The sequence below is a fragment of the Podarcis gaigeae genome (genome assembly GCF_964106915.1).
Source record: "Podarcis gaigeae genome assembly, chromosome: W".
Classification (NCBI taxonomy): Eukaryota; Metazoa; Chordata; class Lepidosauria; order Squamata; family Lacertidae; genus Podarcis; species Podarcis gaigeae.
In genome coordinates this window covers 17,990,263-18,011,405 of record NC_139695.1, presented here as the reverse complement: position 1 = coordinate 18,011,405, position 21,143 = coordinate 17,990,263, and the positions used below count along the sequence as shown (strand labels likewise).

Here is a 21,143-nt window from a genome sequence, read left to right as displayed (position 1 = left end):
TAAGTAATAATATATCTTACATGGAATCTTAATTACCAGCTCACCTCTTGCCCTCCTTGCCCTATTGCCTTCTAAAACAAATGTTTAATCTTACATTTTTATGTTCAACAGATGTCAAGGATCTTGAGTTCACATCAACATTGAAAGATTTCCTTCATTTAAGGTTTCTAAACAAATGCCTGACAACTATATATCAAGAGTGCTTGGATGGCGTCTTCTGTCTAGCAGGGGGGCTAGACTGGTGGCTGACTTAATTTCAGGATAAATACAACTCTTACAACCATATGAAATAAGAATCTAGCATTCCTTAAATCCTTTGCATAATTACATTTAAGCCAATATATTTAAGCTAATATATTTCATTCACTTATCATAGGTAGCCTTTTAAAAGAATAAAGCCTTTGTAAAGTAAAAAGGAACTCAGTAAAAAACAGCTTTAAAAGATTTCCCAAAAATGCTCTCTTTTCTTCTAGCCAAGCCAGTTGCCTTTTTCACTGCTCTTGGCCTTTCAACCTTAGAAAGAAGATCTGGCTCATTTTACTGGGAGGCACATTGGTATTATTTTACTATTTACCCATTCTTAATTGTGTTTTTTCAGCCTTGGGGCAGCATATGTAATTCTCCCTTTTTATGACTTTGAGAATTGTTTTTCTACTATAAATCAATGGGGCCCCCTTGTCTTAGGAGAAAAACCTCTTGCCAAGGTTCTTTCTGCCTGGCATGAAACATTTGAAAATCCTTTTTTAAGCTCATTTTTAAATACAAGCCTTGATTGCAATATATAAGCTTTGATAAAAATGCAGGCTTATGATTAGGTGCCTCACCTTGACAAATGATCTTTAAAGATTGAAGTGAACATTTTTTCCTAAGATAGGGAGAGGATCTCTTATAAAGCATAGTTAAAACAGCCATAGATTTGATTTTAAAAGGAATACACAAGTGAACAATTTTTCCTGAATTTGCAGAGGAATAGTAAACCTAATCTATGCCCCCCCCCCTTCTGCAGTTTCCTTTAAAGGAAGCTTACTCGGGAGTAAATTTACCTGGCACATAAGTAAGAAGAAAAAAAAACCTGAAAGAGACAGAATGAAACAAAGGGGCATTTTTTAAGAAAAGAGGCCAGGAAGACTGATATCAGGACTGGACTCAGATAGACAATTTTGCTGGCTATGGAAGCCTCTACATTTAATACCAATTTTAATACCAATTTTTCTTAGAAAGAACACATTTTCATAGGTGGACGCTTAATGAAATACATACACTGCATTTTAGCTTGAGAGAGCAGTTGGCTCTACTAGGCTTTTGCAGCAGAAACATTAGTTTCTTCACAGCACATTTCAAAATACTGGAAAAAAAATACTGGAACACGGATATAAACTCAAACTCAAACGTTGCAACATAACATCTACCATCAACTTAAAATCATACTCCTCACTCAAGCTACTTGGAGGAAGACTCCTTGGAGCCTCTCTCAAATAAACATTTGCACACTTCATTCTCAATTTTTTTGTCCTGTTTAAGATTGATAAGGCCCAACATGGCTTCCTTAGATTTAAAATTTTTGAAGCAAGCTTGCATTACCTAAGTACAATTTAAACACAGGAAAAACTTTTCTTAAACACAAATTGAAGGGGACTGTCAGAGTCCAGGCCAGAAATAAGCACCAACTGGGCTTCTTTCCCATCAGGAGTCTGCAGGTTCATTTCTTTTGATTGAGGTGCACCCATTTTAAGAATTTTAATAGCGCTAGCTTTTACTTTTATACTGCAGCCGGGGTTTTATCCCCACTTTTCAGGAAACACAATAAATAACCCACAGTAGACTCAATTTGGACAACTCCGAGAATTAGTACTGTGACACACCGCCGTTCGTCTGGCCTGACTTACTAGGCTGGTACAGCTGTTGGCCTTTCCTGGCTACTAAGCTAACAGTGCGGTCAGCAATCTCAAACCCCCCCTTTGGTCATTACTCAGCCAGGGAGCCCACAGCAACCTCCTGCCTCTTACAATCTAACCTGAGAGTTTCCTACTGGACGCTTGCGTAGCGCAATGCCAGATTGGGACTCAGAAATGACAAAGAATGAAAGGAATCAGGTGCCCTTGCTTTCTCTGCTCACAGGTCATCTCTAACAAAGATCGCCATGGCAGAGGTGCGGCTGCACCTGGGAGTTATAGTTTTCAGTACAGAAGAAAAAGCACGACCTTTTTTCTGGGCAAAACTCCGAAGGAATAGGTCAGCATATAGACTGTAGAAGGGAAATGAAAGAAGTCACACACAACTTTTGCCTGGGCATACTCCGAAGGGCTAGGGCTGGTGTTGAGATCAAAGGGGACAGAAAGGAGGAGAAGGCAATTTTTAGATGAGGAAAAAAGTAGAAATTTTAGATTTGAAGGAAAAAGGAAAAATTAAAGAATTTTGGTTGCTGTGGTTTAGAGAACCCAACCCACTACCCGTGTTTCCTACTTAATACTCACTTCCGCATGCGCTGTTCCTGGTGATCCCACGTTCTCTTGACTGGTTGTTTAAGGCCGGCCTGATCAAGCGTTGCTTCCTCTGGTTAGCCCCGCTGAACCTCCAGTTATTTCCAGACCCTGGGATCGATGGAAGACTGGTTATTCCTCCTGGCAAACTGCCTGGTGCGCGCTGGATAACCAGTCCTTCCTCGCTTCCAGAATCCGGGTAACCAAAAGTCCCTTCGTGCGTGGTCGCCATCTGTTGTAAATAAAAATATGCCCTTTTCCCTTATGGGGTATCCAAGAGCCCATATAGAGTCCTTACATAGGTTCCCTATTGGTAGGAGAAAATAACAGAGGCCAACCAGAGAATATTGAGAAGCAAAGCAGCTAGTAAGCTTGATCTTTATTGATCTGTTGCAACAGGGTGCTCCCCTCACACGCAGGAGAGGAAGAGGACCCAGAACAATGCTGTACAAGGGTTTATAAAGACTTTTGAAATTCCCATTCTGTAGATCAAGACCACCCCCAGAAACATTATGCATACATCACAGAAGGGGTGTAACCTCAGACCACCCCTCAGATACATCCCACCTACATCACAGAAATTTAAATGTTGTTTTTCTCTTGTCCTTGTTTATCTCCTGTCTGGCAGGTTACTTGATTGGATTTCCTGGGGAGCCTGGCCATTCTTTTGTAGTGGTAAAATACTTATTTCCTGGGCCAGGTCACAGGCTCACACCTTGTATCTTAAATGTGTCCTTAAGACAGGATTTGTGAGGAAAGAGACAATGGAGAGATTTTTCCATTTTGACCATGCAGAGAAACATTTGCTCAGTTTAGGAATCAAAATGGTTCCAGGTTGGCTTTCCTGTGCTGATCTATGTACATGTGGTTATGAATGTTGCCATATATCTAAGACCATAAAATTCCTATCACAATACCCAAGCAGGACCCAAAATGCATGAGGAATCAGATGTCACATTTTGAAGTAGGTGAAGGCCTCACTGCCTGTAATCATTTGTGGTTTGTGCCTTTCTTTGTGGTTTCAGATATGGAAGCTGTCAGGCACCTCTTATCAGGGCTGCTTGTGTCATATCCTTCTGTCGTAGCCTTCTGAGTGGTGTTCCCTAAAATGTTCCTAGTGCTCTAGGTCAGATATTTAGTTTCACATTATGAAAAGGAACAAGCAGGAACCTTTCCTCCCCTAAATGGTGTCTTGGTACCTGCTCTCTCAACACCCCCCCCCCTCGTATCTGCTCTATATAGGATTGAACAGATATGCAAAAAAAATTGGTGTTAAAAGTTGAGTTGCACCCTTTCAAACTGTTATCAGATGCTTTCTTATAAGAAAATTCAGCCACATAGCAGGTAGCACTTAACCTATTGCTGTACCCTAATTTAACTGAACCACTGTCCCAAGTCAATTAAGTACGTGAATATGTATATCAAGAATTAAATTATTTGCAGATAGATAATAAATAATAATAGAGGGAAACTGGGAAGGACTGCCCTACAGTTTATTTAAAAGGTCAAATGCAGCCCAACAGAACACCCTTTCGCAGTGAATATTCTGCAGAAAGAATTTAAAACAGAAGCGTATCTTAAGAGGCAAACGTAGAATCAGTTACAGATAGGTAGCCGTGTTGGTCTGCCATAGTCAAAACAAAAAAAATTCCTTCCAGTAGCACCTTAAAGACCAACTAAGTTAGTTCTTGGTATGAGCTTTCGTGTAGGATAATCACAGTAGGTAGGATAATCACAGTAATATGCTACCCCTCCGAAAGGATCTCATTCTTTTGAGATTTAATCTCTGCTTGCAATTTGTGTGTATATTCTACAATCACATTTAACCCTGGAGAAGAGCCAGCATCTGGTACATTTTTTTAATGTGTTTTTAAGCTTTCTGTTTGTGTGAATGATTTCAGATGCCAGATTATCACCTGTGCTACCTTGTTAATGTACTTCATCTTTGTGTCAGTGTCACAAAAAGAGAGAGAGAGAGAGAGAGAGAGAGAGAGAGAGAGGAGAAGGAAAAAAATAATAATGATGTTGGGATTGAAGAATTTAGAAAGGACTTAAGAAAAGGAGGTGAAGTGGACAAAAGGACAGTACAAAAGGGTGAATAATAATAATAATAATAATAATAATAATAATAATAATTTATTATTTATACCCCGCCCATCTGGCTGGGCCTCCCCAGCCACTCTGGGCGGCTTCCATAAAAACCAAAAATACAGTAAAATATCACACGTTAAAAACTTCTCTGAACAGGGCTGCCTTAAGATGTCTTCTGAATGTCAGGTAGTTGTTTATCGCTTTGACATCTGCTGGAAGGGCGTTCCACAGGGTGGGCGCCACTACCGAGAAGGCCCTCTGCCTGGTTCCCTGTAGCTTTGCTTCTCGCAATGAGGGAACCGCCAGAAGGCCCTCGGCGCTGGACCTCAGCGTCCGGGCAGAATGATGGGGGTGGAGACGCTCCTTCAGGTATACTGGACCGAGGCCGTTTAGGGCTTTAAAGGTCAGCACCAACACTTTGAATTGTGCTCGGAAACATACTGGGAGCCAATGTAGGTCTTTCAAGACCGGTGTTATATGGTCTCGGCGGCCGCTCCCAGTCACCAGTATTGCTGCCGCATTCTGGATTAGTTGTAGTTTCCGAGTCACCTTCAAAGGTAGCCCCATGCAGTAGTCCAAGCAGGAGATAACCAGAGCATGCACCACTCTGGCGAGACAGTCCGCAGGCAGATAGGGTCTCAGCCTACGTACCAGATGGAGCTGGTAAACAGCTGCCCTGGACACAGATTTGACCTGTGCCTCCATGGACAGCTGTGAGTCCAAAATGACTCCTAGGCTGCGCACCTGGTCCTTCAGGGGCACAGTTACCCCATTCAGGACCAGGGAATCCTCCACACCTGCCCGCCTCCTGTCCCCCAGAAACAGTACTTCTGTCTTGTCAGGATTCAACCTCAATCTGTTAGCCGCCATCCATCCTCCAACTGCCTCCAGACACTCACACAGGACCTTCACCGCCCTCACTGGTTCTGATTTAAAAGAGAGGTAGAGCTGGGTATCATCCACATACTGATGAACACCCAGCCCAAACCTCCTGATGATCTCTCCCAGCGGCTGCATGTAAATGTTGAAAAGCATGGGGGAGAGGACAGAACCCTGAGGCACCCCACAAGTGAGAGCCCAGGGGTCTGAACACTCATCCCCCACCACCACTTTCTGAACACGGCCCAGGAGGAAGGAGCGGAACCACTGTAGGACAGTGCCCCCAGCTCCCAGCCCCTCAAGACGGTCCAGAAGGATGTTATGGTCGATGGTATCAAACGCCGCTGAGAGATCCAGCAGAACTAGGAAACAGCTCTCACCTTTGTCCCTAGCCCGCCGGAGATCATCAACCAGTGCGACCAAGGCAGTTTCAGTCCCATGATGAGGCCTGAATCCCGACTGGAAGGGATCCAAATGGTCCGCTTCTTCCAGGCGTGCCTGGAGTTGTTCGGCAACCGCTCGCTCAATCACCTTGCCCAAGAATGGAAGATTTGAGACTGGGCGATAGTTGGCTATTGTGGCCGCATCTAAAGATGGTTTTTTAAGAAGCGGTTTAATAACCGCCTCTTTCAGCGGGTCTGGGAAGGCTGCCTCACGGAGGGAAGCATTCACCACCCCACGAAGCCCATCGCCCAGTCCTTCCCGGCTAGCTTTTATAAGCCAGGATGGGCAAGGATCCAGGAGAAGGTGGTTGGTTTCACTCGTCCAAGCAGCCTGTCCACATCCTCGGAGGTAACAGATTGGAATTGATCCCACTCAACTTGACTAGACAGAACTCTAGCACTCTCCCGCCCCGGCCCTGCTCCCACGGTGGAGTCTACTTCTTCCCGAATCTGAGCGATTTTATCTGCAAAAAACTTTGCAAAATCATTGCAGGAGAATATGTGGCCTGTACTGGGCCCCGATGTTGCAGGTGGTTCCGCTAAATTGTGAACCACCTGAAAAAGTCTCCTGCTGCTGTTTTCTGCAGATGCAATAGAGGCGGTGAAGAAATTCTTCTTCGCCGTCGCTATCGCCACTTGGTAGGCTCAACGTTGAGCTCTAACCTGTGTCCGGTCAGATTCGGAATGAGTTATCCGCCACCGGCGCTCTAGCTGTCTCAACGATTGTTTCATTGCCCTCAGATCCGTGGAAAACCACGGGGCTCTCCGGGCTCCATGCAATCGGAGAAGGCGCTTCGGAGCCAAACAGTCAATAGCCCTGGTTAACTCCACATTCCAGCGGGCCACCAGGGAATCAGCTGAAAGGCCATCAACATGGGATAAAGCATCCCCTACCACTCTCTGGAAACCATTTGGATCCATTAAGTGGCGGGGGCGGACCATCCGAATTGGTCCCACCTCCCTGCAGAGGGGATGGGTCGCAGAGAAGTCCAGTTGCACCAGGAAGTGATCTGACCATGGCACTTCTTTCGTTTCGCTTTTACTTAGTGTCAGATCACCAACATCCATAGAGGTAAACACCAGGTCCAAGGCATGTCCGCGGCTATGGGTTGGGCCAGACTTATTCAGGGACAGCCCCATGGAGGCCATGCTTTCCACGAAGTCCCGAGCGGCCCCTTGTAAGGTCGTGTCGGCATGGATGTTAAAATCCCCTAGGACGACCAAGCTAGGTGTCTCCAGGAGAACATCCGCCACGACCTGAAGCAGCTCGGGCAGGGAATCCTTGGTGCAGCGGGGAGGTCGGTACACCAAAAGGAATCCTGTACTGCCCCTATTGCCCAACTTCCAGAACATGCACTCGGAAAACTGGGTCTTCCCAATAGGACGCCTGGTGCAAACTAATGACTTTCTACAAATCACTGCAACCCCCCCTCCCCGCCCACATGACCTGGGTTGCTGTGTGTAAGAGAAACCTGGTGGACAAGCAGCGGCAAGGACAGGCCCATCTGCTTCATCCAACCAAGTCTCTGTTACACATGCCAGGTCTAGTCCTCCATCCATGATCAAGTCATGGATGGCAGTGGTCTTATGAATCATTGACCTGGCATTGCACAGCAACACTTTCAGGTCATGTGGGTATCCCTTGCTGATTCTAGTACCCATCCGGTCAGGACCAGACCCGGAGGCAGGGATAGTCCTCAGACAACGACTAAACCTGCCTCCTCTGCAATGACATGGTCTGGTCTTAGCGTAACTCCTCCTCCTACCCGTGATCACTGAGATCGGTTGTCCCAGTGCATCCCCCCCTGTGGAACATGCCCCAGCCATTTTGTGGGCTGGGGCCCACTCCCCGGCAGCCCTGACCCCTCCCCCTAAGAACAAAATAACAACTTAAACAAACAAACAAAACCAATAAAACAATACAAAAAAGTAAAAATTACAAAAACATCAAAATAAAAAAAATTCCCCAAACCCAAACAAACATCCATCCCACCCCCACCCCCCACATACAAAAAATCCAAAAGAATTTTTTTAAAAACATTTTAAAAACGCTCTGTGCCCCTCCTGCAATAACAACTGTCCTAGTGAGGCCTGTCAGGCCCCGCCCTGGGCCAGGTGGTAAGTGGCAAGAGCAGGACCCTCAGGGACCCACTCAGGGGAATCCTCCTGGGCAGCAGGCAGCAAGCAGCACGCAGTCCTTGTGAGGCTTCAGGCCCCGCCCCAGGCCAGATGGTAAGTGGCAAGAGCAGGACCCTCAGGGACCCACTCAGGGGAATCCTCCTGGGCAGCAGGCAGCAAGCAGCACGCAGTCCTTATGAGGCTTCAGGCCCCGCCCCAGGCCAGATGGTAAGTGGCAAGAGCAGGACCCTCAGGGACCCACTCAGGGGAATCCTCCTGGGCAGCAGGCAGCAAGCAGCACGCAGTCCTTGTGAGGCTTCAGGCCCCGCCCCAGGCCAGATGGTAAGTGGCAGGAAGGAGCAGGGCCCTCAGGCACTCACTCAGGGGAGTCCTCCTGGGCAGCAGGCAGCAAGCAGCACGCAGTCCTTATGAGGCTTCAGGCCCCGCCCCAGGCCAGATGGTAAGTGGCGAGAGCAGGGCCCTCAAGCACTCACTCAGGGGAGTCCTCCTGGGCAGCAGGCAGCAAGCAGCATGCAGTCCTTATGAGGCTTCAGGCCCCGCCCCAGGCCAGATGGTAAGTGGCAAGAGCAGGGCCCTCAAGCACTCACTCAGGGGAGTCCTCCTGGGCAGCAGGCAGCAAGCTGCACACAGTCCTTATGAGGCTTCAGGCCCCGCCCCAGGCCAGATGGTAAGTGGCAAGAGCAGGGCCCTCAAGCACTCACTCAGGGGAGTCCTCCTGGGCAGCGATAAAGTGGGCCTGAGGGCAGCAGAGTACAGGGATGGGAATTGGCTGAAGAAACAGAAGGCATTAATGGGGCCCTTTGGATGTCCAGCAGTCCTTTATTGGGCTCAAATTGTCGTTTTGTGTGTGTGTTGAATATATGCTATATGGTGATTTGTGGACCTAGTAGGTATCTAAAGCCATTTGCACATGACGAAATATGTTTTTATCAAGGTAATTTTATCAAGGTAATTTTATCAAGGTAATTGTTAGACCCTGATGATGACCAACCCATAGCCTATTTGTCTGAAAAGGTAACCACTACGGAACAAGGTTTGCCTCCCTGCATGCGAACAGTAGTGGCGGCTGCCACTCTGACTAAAAGAGAACTGACAGGTTCACCTTTGGACAAGAAACCACGTGCGTCACTCCTCATGCTGTGCCAGCATTGTTGGACATGAAAGGAACTTATTTTTCTATCCCCCTTTGCCATGCACTGCTCATGCACCCGCAGTTGCAGCTTCGAGTTACTGAGTCTACCACCCATGGGAGAGGATGGGCCTCCATCACCTGACTGCATATATTCCAGCAGGCCTGATTTGAAGAATGAAGCCAACCCCAGGCAGTATCAGATTGGACTACTACGACTGATCTACGCTGCCTCACGCTTCTCCTCACCGCATTGGCTCGGCACCCACCAGACAACCGCCCTGCTGGTGCCACCCCTGGAAGCTGGCATCTCTACGCACGGCAGAAGAATCCAGCGTGGTCTAAAAGAGGACATTTTCTTTTCTTTCCCTTTGAATATATAGCTTTGTATATATGCTTTGTGGGAGGTACCCCAGGTATTAGAAGAAGAAGGTATTAGGAAATAGATATATCCCTGTGCCCAAATGATGCAGGTAGGGCTGTGAGGGGACATGGTTTTGGCCAGGATGGTGGTGGTCTTATTTCTGGCCATCGCCGCGCCCACACCACTTAAGGTAACCTAGTGGCATGAGAGAATGGGGTGCCCGCAACACGTACAATAAAAGGTCTGCACTCTGTGACCTACAGATGCTTTGGGAGGAATAATAATCATAATCATAATCATAATCATAATCATAATCATAATCATAATCATAATCATAATCATAATCATAATCATAATCATAATCATAATAATTTATTATTTGTACCCCGCCCATCTGGCTGGGTTTCCCCAGCCACTCTGGGCGGCTTCCATAGAAACCAAAAAACACTAAAATATCATACATTAAAATACCCCTCCTCCCTGTGCCTTGGAATGAGTCCTCAGTTACGGCCCCAAATTTGGGTTCTGCCGGATTTTGTGCCACGCTAAATTTTGACAGAAGGAGCCTGTTGCTTTAACATCTCTGACCATGGTGAAGCTATTCGACACCTGGCAGCAGAAAATAGAAAAAGTGGCCCATGTTCCTGTCCCAACCTGGAACGGATGGGACATGTCTTGGTTGACTGAGTGGCTTCCGAACCTTGGGTGGCTTAGAGGACTTTTAATGATGTTGATAGGCCCCTTGCTAATCTTGCTTCTTTTCTGCTCCTGTATACCCTGCTTAATGCAATGCTTGCAAAATATGATGCGTAAAATGATGTCACGAATGATTCGGCCCCAGATTATAGCACTGACACGAGAATACCAGCCAGTGCCTTGGGATGAGCCGTAAGGCTGTCCAAAAGAAGAGGGAATGAAGGAATGGGTTTCCCAAAACCCAAAAACTGACTGTGCGGGCAGTTTTAAACTGCACCAAAATCCCTATTTTTCCTGAGCTAAAATGCATAAACTTGAGCTGTTGAGCAAATCCATAACAAGAACAAAGCTCTCTCCCTTATCAGTCCGTGGCGGCAATGAGTGACCTTGCCAAGTTCCAGTACAGCAGGGATGATGCATGTGTACCTTATCTTATGTAGAGTAGGAAGAGGAAGATCCTTTTATGGTCAGAAGTACAGGAAGGAAGATCCTTTTATGGTTGAGAGTACCAGAGCAGGAACATATGTGATGTCAACCTCCGTACATAGGCTGACGTAGTTGGGCTCCTAGCAGTGGCGTAGCGTGGGTTGTCAGCACCCGGGGCAAGGCAAGTCATTTGCACCCCCTAACCCATGGATTTGTGCCCCCTAACTCTAACCCCCAGATGTTGCGTCTGGTGCGGCTGCCCCCCCCCTGCACCCCCCACGCTACGCCACTGGCTCCTAGGGGAGGAGGGAGAGGGTGCCTGGAGGGTATATATACTGCATGAAACTTGACATTTCTTTGGACTTGCTGTGGACTCACAACGCAAGTGCCTTCTGCTATCTGGAGAGCAGAATAAACTCTTTCTTTGAACCAACTCGGTGTCATTTGACTTCCTTCCTCCTGTCCCGGTGCAACGCAGACCCAATCGGTGAACTCCAATAAGGCTACAACTCCATGTACAGCGACAGGGCGGAGCCCAGCCGAACTTTTGATGGGCCGCCGCCTGCGATCTCCTCTTGACCGCCTGCACCCAGATTTTGCAGTGGCAGATCCCCCAGGCTGTGCTAACGTGCCGCGATCTTTCATCCCAGGGGAAATGGTGTTCGCCCAGAACTACGCGGTGGAGATTCTCTGGGTGCCAGCTGTAGTTGTTGGGGTTACTGAGCCAAAGTCATATCAGGTGGCTTTGGATTGCGGACAAATATGGTGTTGGAACATTGACCAGCTGTGCCGCCAGGCTGGATATTTGGTCACAGAGACAGTGTCTCCGACGGCCCCGGCAGGATGCATTCATGAAGCACATCGAAGATTTTGTCACATGTCTTGGCAGGCACTGGCCAAGATGCCTGGGTTGGTTGAAGGTTTGAACATCAAACCTTGTAAGTTTCACATGAAATGTGTATCTTGTGCAGAGAACAAGGCGAAGGTTGCTCCAAAAGGCAAGGAGTCTAGCAGGCAGGCTTCCAAACCCTACCAGCTAGTCCACGCAGACCTGCTTGGTCCACTTGCGCCCTCTTTGGGTGGAGCAAGGTACTTCATGGTTCTAACTGATTCTTTTTCTAGGTACATTCATGTGTTTATGCTTGAGCAGAAATCGCAAGCATTTCCTAGGTTCAAGGCATTCTGTGTTTGGTTGGCCAACCACCGAGTACTGCTGAGGATCAACTAAGCGAGACTGGGGAAGACTCTCCGGCACACAGCCCATCTGTCCCTGCACCCTTGCCGGAGTCTCCTGTACAACCACAGTCCGAAGCCGCCACCGCTGTATCAGACACAGAAACCTCAGAGCCGAGCCATCCATCCACGTCGAGCCACCCACCTGTGTCTCTGGCGGGCGTGTCCTCAGGTCTTGGCAGCCAGGCTGTTTCCCCAGAGGGACCTCACTGGTCTAACCGGATCTGTATTGCCCAGCCTTCCTAAGGGATTATGCGGTCTAATGTACAGTACTGTTTCGGGAACTTGACTAAGGTTGTACTAGTGTATAGTGGAATCATATGTGAGGAGAACCTGAGCTTACAGGGTTAAACAGCTCAGAGTGTACGCCCTGCCTACAATTTGGGAGGGGGGAGATTCTGCGTCATTTCCGAGAGTCTCCAGCCTTTGTTTTTTTTCTCTACTTTCGCTTTTGAGGAGAGTGGACGTGTTTTCACGATGCTGTTCGACAATGGATAGTCTGCTGTAAATAAAAACTGCTTCTAGCTGCTAATATCCTGTCTGGACTTTATTTAAGCACACTGAAGAAAGCACTTGAGTTTGCAGCTTTCTCTGACCGCTGCTTAACTCTGCGTTTGCTCAGAGCATCGGAATGTGGCCCTTTGAAGTCCGGAGGCCTGGCTGGTAGCTGCGCAGCCGAAGCGGGCTGGACGCCAAGGCTTATCTGAGCAATAAATCTTCCTCATCATATGTTTGTCAAATATTATAATGGTAAAGGTAAAGGGACCCCTGACCATTAGGTCCAGTCGTGGCCGACTCTGGGGTTGCGGCGCTCATCTCGCTTTATTGGCCGAGGGAGCCGGTGTACAGCTTCTGGGTCATGTGGTCAGCATGACGAAGCCGCTTCTGGTGAACCAGAGCAGCGCACGGAAACGTCGTTTACCTCCCCACTGGAGTGGTACCTATTTATCTACTTGCACTTTGACATGCTTTCGAACTGCTAGGTTGTCAGGAGCTGGGACCGAAGAATGGGAGCTCACCCCATCGCGGGGATTTGAACCGCCCACCTTCTGATCGGCAAGTCCTAGGCTCTGTGGTTTAACCCACAGCGCCACCCACATCCCCTCAGTCGAATATTATAGCAACATTCAATTAAGGTGCATGGTAGTAACTATTATGGATTGGGACCTAACACCCTATCTAGGTGGGGAGGGGTGTTATGTATTCAGACTGGCTGCAGTTCTCACTCTGGGCCACCAGTATGCAAATGAAGGATTGAGAGTTGCTTTCACCAATTTGGTAGTTAGTTGCAATTTGTTACTGTTACAAGTTATTGAGCATTATATAAGGCAACCAGCTTCACTGTTGTTCAGAGAGACTTAGAGCAGTGCTAACTGCTGTAATAAAGAGCTGTGTCTGTTGCCTATCTTTCCCACTATACAACACAACGTTTGATCCATGCACTGTATTGGTCTCCTTTTTGTGCTGCTTTCATGTTTGCTGCAAACACTGCAACTTCCTATGCTCCTCCTTAAACTCCAAGGAACTCAGGGGGTCATCTATAGCTTCCTCCTGCCTTGTTATCCTTCCAACAAGCCTGTGAAGGAGGTTCATCTGAGAGTTGGTGAGTGACCCAAGATCTCGTAGTGACCACTATGGCTGAGTGGGGATTTGATTTCTGGTTTCCCTGCTTGCTGCAGAACTGCAGCTCTTTGTGCATTTCAGGGGGTTGGACTAGATGACCCCCAGGGACCCTTCCAACTTTACGATTCTATGATTCTACGTTTTGTGGGTCTTTAAAAGACTGGCCATTGCATAATCTCTGTTGGGCTGGTGTTGGGAATAAGTGTCTTGAGGTTTTCAATCAACCTCCTTTGAGGCTGCAAATAAATATTTGTGTTAGTCTTTGAAAGTGCTAACACAAGGCTGTGAGCATGTAACAGACTCAGAAGCGTGTGTGTGTGTGTGTTGTCTGGCTGAATTCAGTTGATAGGAAGCAGGCATGGCAACTGAACTGTAGGCATGTTGCCCGTGTTAATCCCCTTCTGGCATGTGTGTATGTGTGCTATTATGATGTGTATACATATGCAAAGGTAACCTTGAGCGTATAGACTGGCTCCTCTCCCCACCCTCCATCCCCACCCTCATGCACCGGCAGAGTTAGTGTCCCTTTAACTGAAGTGTGACAAGCAGAAATTCAGGAGGTCAGAACCAGCATTTTGAGTGTTATTCCTTGGAAGCCTGTGGGTTTTTAAATTCCCACTTTTAACTGTTTAAAAGGGTTGCAGATCCTTTTGTGTTCTCTCACTGACTTGAATGGGACAAGATTTCAGACATGAGCACGCTTGCATTTGAACTTGGTGTAGCCTACAGCTTGAACAATGCACAGTTTGAAGTTCAAACTTTGAACCAGGCTTTGAAGCTTACTTAAAAGTAAGTCCCACTGGGGTAGCTCAGCTAGTCCTGCTCTTTCTCCCATATTCCACCAGCAGTTTGATGAAACACATAGGGGGCGTGAGCTGGGGGGAGACACCCATGTATAATAGGATGTCCCTGTTTTCATCTGAGAAATGTTGGAGGGTATGGAGGGTGGTAGCGTTTGTTGAAACAAGCTGGCTTGTTCCCATACTAGGATGTGGTTAATTTACTGTAAAGCAGATGCTTTCAATCTTGTGACTGACTCCAAATGCAGTCAAGTTGGAAGTGATCTTCTCCATCCAGCGTAGGAAACTATCAAGTATATCTGAAAATATTTGAAGGACTTCTGGCGGTGTGCTGGTCCCGTGGGCTAACCGAGAGGCGGGGTCCGAGTCCAGTCTGTGCTGGTCTCGGGGGGGGGGGGGTGTTACCGTGAGGCGTGGTCAGAGTCCGGTCCTGGGTCAAGGGTCTGGAGACTGTCCACCAAGGGTGAAGCGGGGTCCAAAGCAAGAAGCCGGGCGTGGTCGGGAACTCTGGAAAAACAGGTCTGGGTGCTGGCAGAAACAGGTTTCCAACGACGTTGCTCCCGCAACCTGGGACTGGGCTGACTGGCCTTTATCTCCTCTGGTCCCGGCCCACAGGTGACTCGCCTCTCCTGGCCTTAAGGCGAGCACTCCTCCTGATAGAACTTAGTTCCCTCCGCCTCTCTGCCCTGAGCCTCTGCAGCGCAGGAGAGGCTGGAGGGTTACTGAACCCAGAGGCCGCCTCACCTTCCCCTGACAGGGCTGGGAGAGAGGAGCACCTGCAGGCAATGGGTCCTCAATCACCCCTGGAACCAGAGTGGATTCATCTGGTGTCTGCTCCTGAGGATCCGGCACAGGTGCGGGCCCTTCAGATTCAAGGCCCTGCCCCGGCTCAGCCGGCCCTGGAGGTGGGGACTCCTGTGCATGCTGGGATTCCTCCGGTTCAGCCTCTGAATCAGATTCCCAGGCCATCACACAGTCAGAGGTCGAAGGTGCAGTATGGAGACAGTCCGTAAAAGTTGAAGCTGGATGCAGGGCAGGTAGTCGGGTGAGGTCAGGAGCTCCGGCAGGATAGCAGGACAGGGTTGAGGCAGGAACTGACAACCAACGAAGTTGCTCCCGCAACTTGGGACTGAGGCTGGCTGGCTTTTATTAGCCCTGAGGCACAGGGCGGCCCTTATCCTCAGGTGACTTGCCTCTCCTGGCCTGAAGGTGAGCACTCCTCCTGTGGGAGCTTAGTTCCCTCCGCCTCTCTGCCCTGAGTCTCTGCAGCTCAGGAGAAGCTGGAGGGTTGCTGGACCCAGAGGCAACCTTAGCTTCCTCTGACGGAGCTGAGAGTGGAGCACCTGCAGGCAATGGGTCCTCCACCCCCTCAGGAGCCAGAGCAGACTCAGCTGGTGCCTGCACCTGAGGAATCCAGCACAGGTGAGGACCCTTCAGGCTCATGCCCCAGCCCCGGCTCAGCTGGTTCTGGAGGCGGGGAATCCTCTGCAGGCTGGGACTCCTCAGGTTCAGCATCCAAATCCGAATCCCAGGCCATCACAGGCGGGGCAAGATGGCAGGCGCCACGGGTGTGTGGAGCTCCTGAGGACAGCCAACACCAACTGCGCTGCCTGGCTGGTCCCCAAGCTGCCCAAACCACCACCGCTGCCGGAGGGGAGCAGGGGACGTCTGGTGTGTCAGACAGGAAAGCCACCCCCAGCCCCCCCTCCCGTGACCTTGGCTGTGCTGGGACTGGGAGCACCCGACCAACAGCCCAGCGGAACTCTGGGGCCTGGAGCTGAACAGAAAACAAAGCAGAAAGAAAAAAGGAGTCCCTCACCAGCTGAACACCAGCTTACCTCTGCCGCTGCCGCCACCGACACCAAAAGGACAAAGGAAATTACCAGGAGGGCCAGGGAGGCTGCAAATAATTGCTTGGCATAGCCTAGACCCGACCCAGGCCTAACTTTCTGGCAGCTGGCATGACAAGAGTAGCCCGGGGCTCAGGGGGAAACTGCACGCCAGAGGCCACCATGGGGAAAAACATACACAGCATGGGCCCTCCCCAGCTGTTATATATATATATTTCTTTTTATTTCTTTTTCTTTTTTATAATAATTGTGCTGGTTTTTTAAAAAAATAATTTCTTCTTCTTCTTCTTTCTTTTTCTGTGAAGAACTGTAATGGCATCCTTGCAGGAGGCCTGAACCATAGAAGGGAATACCGCCTTAGCCCTTACCCAGAGACCTGACAACCAGTGAAATTAAAATGGCCTGTGAGTCAAAATTACTACCAATACATTCTTTAATTATATACACAAACCCCTTTTTTCACTCATAACATTAATTATTATTTTTATTCACTTTTACACCTTTTCTATTATTACTCACTTATTTTTTACTATTCTTCTTGCGGCTATTCTATCTTGCGGCTGAGTCCAAATGCAGGCAAGTTAGAAATGATCTTCTCCGTCTAGTGTAGGAAACAAGTACAAAATCCCGTTGAAGAAATACTGTGCGACTAGTATGGGTCAGCTTTTCACAATTGGTATTTTATGGATCTGTTTATGACATTTACAGACTATTCCTCCTTTCTTCCAAACAGCTCAAGGTGATGTCCATATTTATCCTTCTCCCCATCTTCTCACAACAACCCTGCGAGGCTGGTTAGGCTGACAGGGAGTGGCTAGCCCAAGATCACCCAGTGCGTCTCATGGCTGAGCAGGAAATTGAACCCTGCTCTCCCAGGTCCAAGCCCAACACTCTAACCAGTAGGCCATATGGACTCTCCTGGAATCTTGGCATTGTGGCCATGCGTTCCATGTCACCAAGCAACAGAGGCTGTGACTATATGAACTGAGGTTCTGGCATCCTCAGTGTGGAGAAGTTGGCAGAGGTTTGCTGTAGTGACCCTTGCTTATTTGGATTAGAATATGGCATTTCAAAGACTCCTGGAGGTAGGTGAAAGTTGGCATTTCCAGGGGACTTAGGTTTAGGACGTAGAATAATGGTACCATTGATGGGAGTTATATAATTATTTTTAAAGACATCCCAATCAGATTGTTGAAATGAAGAGACCCATACAAACCACTTGTTCAAATTCTAAAGAAGAATAAGATTGAATTCAAATGGGAATTCCCGGAGGGGCTTTCCTTTGTTTATAAAAGCAAAAAACACAGACTTACCAGCCCAGAGGAAACAGGCAAATTCCAGAGAAGATACAAGGAATTAATAGTAAAAGAGGAAGAAGAAAAAGGAGCAGTTGGAGGAGTCGGTCCCCGGGGGGGGTTTGGAGGAGAAGGAGGAAGAGAATGGAGAAAAGACGGACAAGGAACAAGAGGAAGAAGAACAAGAAGTTGATATTTCATTAAAAAATAATTACTTAAATTAATTTTTAATCAGGAAGTCATTATGGCGTTGAAATTGTGGAGCTGGAATATTAATGGAATGAATGGTAGGAAAAAACGAAATAAAATTGAACAATATTTTAAAAAGAAAAATTTGGACATTATCTGTCTGCAAGAGACACATGTGGCAAGAAAACATATTTTTTTTAATCAATAACAGACTAGGAAATGAATTTATATCTTCTGACAAAGGGAAAAAGAGAGGGATTGTCTTATACATAAAGAAAAAAATTGAAGCCCAGCAAATCTTTAAGGATGAAGAAGGAAGAATTATTGCTGTCCAGATCAAATGGCAAGGTGAAAAATTAATAATTGTTGGGATCTATGCACCTAATGGAAACAAGACTGATTTTTACAAAAATTTGGAAGAAAGACTGTTTGAATATATGGACCAAAAAATTATAGTAATGGGAGACATGAATGGAGTAGTTTCAATGGAAATTGATAGATTAAGAGATAAAGAAGTTAGCAAAGAAGGGAAACTACCTAAGACTTTCTTTTCGTTGATGAAGAATTGTAATTTAATTGATATTTGGAGACTTAGACACCCATTGGAGAAACAGTTCACATTTTATTCGGATCCAAATCAGTCAATGTCAATAATAGATCACATTTGGGTCTCAAATGAATTAACTCCAAGAATTCTTCAGATTGAAATCCAACCAAGAGTAATTTCAGATCACAGTCCAATAAAATTGGAGATTAAAGGTTCTGAAGAAAGATCATTCAGATGGAGAATCAATGATTACCTTTTAGATGATCAAAAAATCATACAAGAAGCACAAAAGAAGTTGTTGGACTATTTTACGGACAATTGTAATAAAGGTACAAAGATGAGTACAGTTTGGGACGCAAGCAAGGTGGTAATGAGAGGATTCTTCATTCAACAGAATGCAATCAAAAACAAGCAGAGAGAGAAAGGAAAGAAGGAAATCTTAAAACAAATAATGGACAATGAACAAAAATTAATTAAGAAACCTAATAATTCAAAAATAAAACAAAACATTAAAGTTTTGCAAACAATTCGCAATGATAATAAACAAGGAGGTGGAGTGGAATATTAAACAGTTAAGACAAAGGAACTTTGAGTTTGCTAACAAATCAGGCAAATGGCTTGCGTGGCAAATCAGGAAAAGAAAGGAACAAAATACAATCAGTAAAATTATTATAGATGGAGAAGAGATAGAAAACCCAAAAGGTATCAGAAAAGGATTCTTGGACTTTTACAGTCATTTGTATAGGAACAGAGAAAAGAATAATATGTAGGAAATAGAAAGATATCTTAAAAATGAAAAGGTGCAAAAGATCCCGACAGAAAAGAAAGACAGACTGAACGCCCCAACTGAGATTGAGGAAATAGAAGGCGACTTCCGGTCGGCGCCAGCGCTTAATGGCGGTCCTCCCTTCGAGCTCCGGAGGAGGACTGCTTCACGAGTTCGGGTCTGACCGCTACGGTGAAGTGGGGACCCCTAAAATCACAGGCGCAGAAGCCTGTGAACAAGGAGACTCGGTGGGCACCATTTGCGCCCCCTTTACTGTAAAGGAGCCTTTTTAAAGGCTCCGGAGTGGCATCGGGGGTGCGTGCGGTGCTGAGAGTCGCTACCCAGCCCGTGAAGTGAAGCCGCGTCGCCATAGGCGGAGAGCGCCGATTCCTTCTTGAAATCTGGACTGAAATTGAATACCCGTAAGTAAGACTGGAAAGCTTACTGGACTTTAAAATTTATTGTCTGAAATTCGGCTGAAAACGGGAAAGGCAAATTAAAGGAAGTCTTCCTTCCCCGGACTGCATGACATCTAAAGCAACGAAATTCCAAAGCTGCAATTGGAGGAGAACTAAATTTGAACTGTTTAACTTTGACATTGAATTTAAATTCCCCCTTAGCAAGCAGGAGCAAGGGGGAAAAAGAGGCGGATTTGGCTTAACCTGCATGGAAAAACAAAGGGAAGAAAAGTTTTCTGCCGTTCTTGACTCTGGGAACGGACTGCCTGAGTAAAGCACTGAGAAGGTGAGCTGTCAGATAAAGACTTGCTACAAAGTTGGGACCTTATTTGATACAAGTTTGGTGGGATGATCCGGGGATGCCCCTGTTATTGTTGTGGAAGAACCCCCTGCCCCCACGAAAGGGCTGCTGTTTGTTTTTGTAACACGCCGAGGCAGGGTGGCCACCCCAGCACCGCTCACATTCGTGAAGATACTTACAGGTGGGTCGCGAGCATACACCCCTGTTGTATTCCCAGCATTGGCGGCGGCGTTTCGCCTCTGTCTTACCCGCCTTGACCGCGTCCTGATTTTTCTTTCCGATGTAGGGATTGACGTCCTCGCCCCAGTAGTTAGAATCCGTTAGATCCCATCGAGTGGAAGGCAGGAGAGAAGCGTTTCTACAGAAATCCTCGTGTCAGAGCTGCCCGAGGTCCCAGCTCACAAAGGACCAACGCCAGTTCGTTGTTATATACAAAAGTCTTTATTGAAGTTCAGTTTCGATTTCAAAGCCGCGGCGCGCAGCTCTACGTCTCAAACTCTAGACCGCTGAAGCTCCGTCTGAATCTCCTCCCCCCAGACACCAGTTTAAGACTCTAGCCTTGCTCCACCTCTTCCTTTGCTCTTTCCTCCTCTGGGTCCGCCTGTCCGCTGGGGTCTTGCCCTTTCTAGACTCTTCTGACGCTGAGTCCCCTGAGTCTTCCCCCTGCCTCCAGCAGGCTTTAGGACCTGGTTCCCAATCCGGGTTTTCTGCTGTCCCGCGCACCTGTACATTCGAACTTGGCGCGCGCGCCCAGCCTGCAACCTTTCTCCTGACCGTTACACTGCTCCTGTCACTGCTTCCCCCTTCGGGGAGGCTAGCTGGACCTGACTTCCCCTCCGTTCCCTCACTTTCCGATAGAGGCGCGGTCAGCCCTGACTCATCTTCTCTCTCTGCTGGAGGAGACGCTGGCCCTGATACATGGGACTCTTCCCCCCACTACGCTCTGGTGGGGGAGCTGGTCCTGATCTCCCGCTGCTGCTTTGGGAGTCCCCGCTGGCCCCTTGCTTCCGGTGCATCCCCCCTGGGACCCCCCTTGCCCTGGCCCTCGGCGCCCCCCTCTGGGAATCTTCTGATTCGCTGGAGAAGCTCATGGAATCTCTCATGCCACTGTCATACCCCCCTACGCTGCCCTCAGATTCTTCCCCTTCGCTCTCCATTTCCTCTCTCCCCTGTGCCTCTGCTCCTGAGCCCCTGACACCTCGTCATACGTTAAAGCAGCATTTTCACCTGCTAGCGCGTGCGCCCTCCTGACGTGGGCCAAATAAGCAACCAGATCCATGGAGCGCCGAGGATAAGCGGCGCAAACAACTCCCATGAAAACCTGGTACCCATCCAACCAATTCTCAAAGGCGCGCTCCGCCCTAGGCGTCCTGTACCTTCGTTTACCAAAGGGGCGCCTCTTCTCACCTTTTCCCGTTAGCTTAGTCGGGGGGA

The 21,143-nt window shown here is 47.8% G+C and overlaps 2 long non-coding RNA genes across 3 annotated transcripts in view; one reads left to right on the top strand and one right to left on the bottom strand.

The window, feature by feature from the left end:
• LOC310836005 overlaps positions 1-21,143 on the bottom strand; it is a 125,879-nt gene that overhangs the window by 14,770 nt on the left and 89,966 nt on the right. The gene's annotated exons all lie outside the window — the stretch shown is intronic.
• LOC310835989 overlaps positions 7,428-21,143 on the top strand; it is a 73,050-nt gene continuing 59,334 nt past the window's right edge. Inside the window, exons 1-2 of one of the 2 annotated variants that reach the window (XR_014559808.1) lie at positions 7,428-8,008; positions 8,351-8,741. This is a non-coding gene — a long non-coding RNA (uncharacterized lncRNA). Of the gene's footprint in view, positions 8,009-8,296; positions 8,742-21,143 lie in introns of those variants that run through there. The other variant, XR_014559809.1, reaches the window with a different exon arrangement.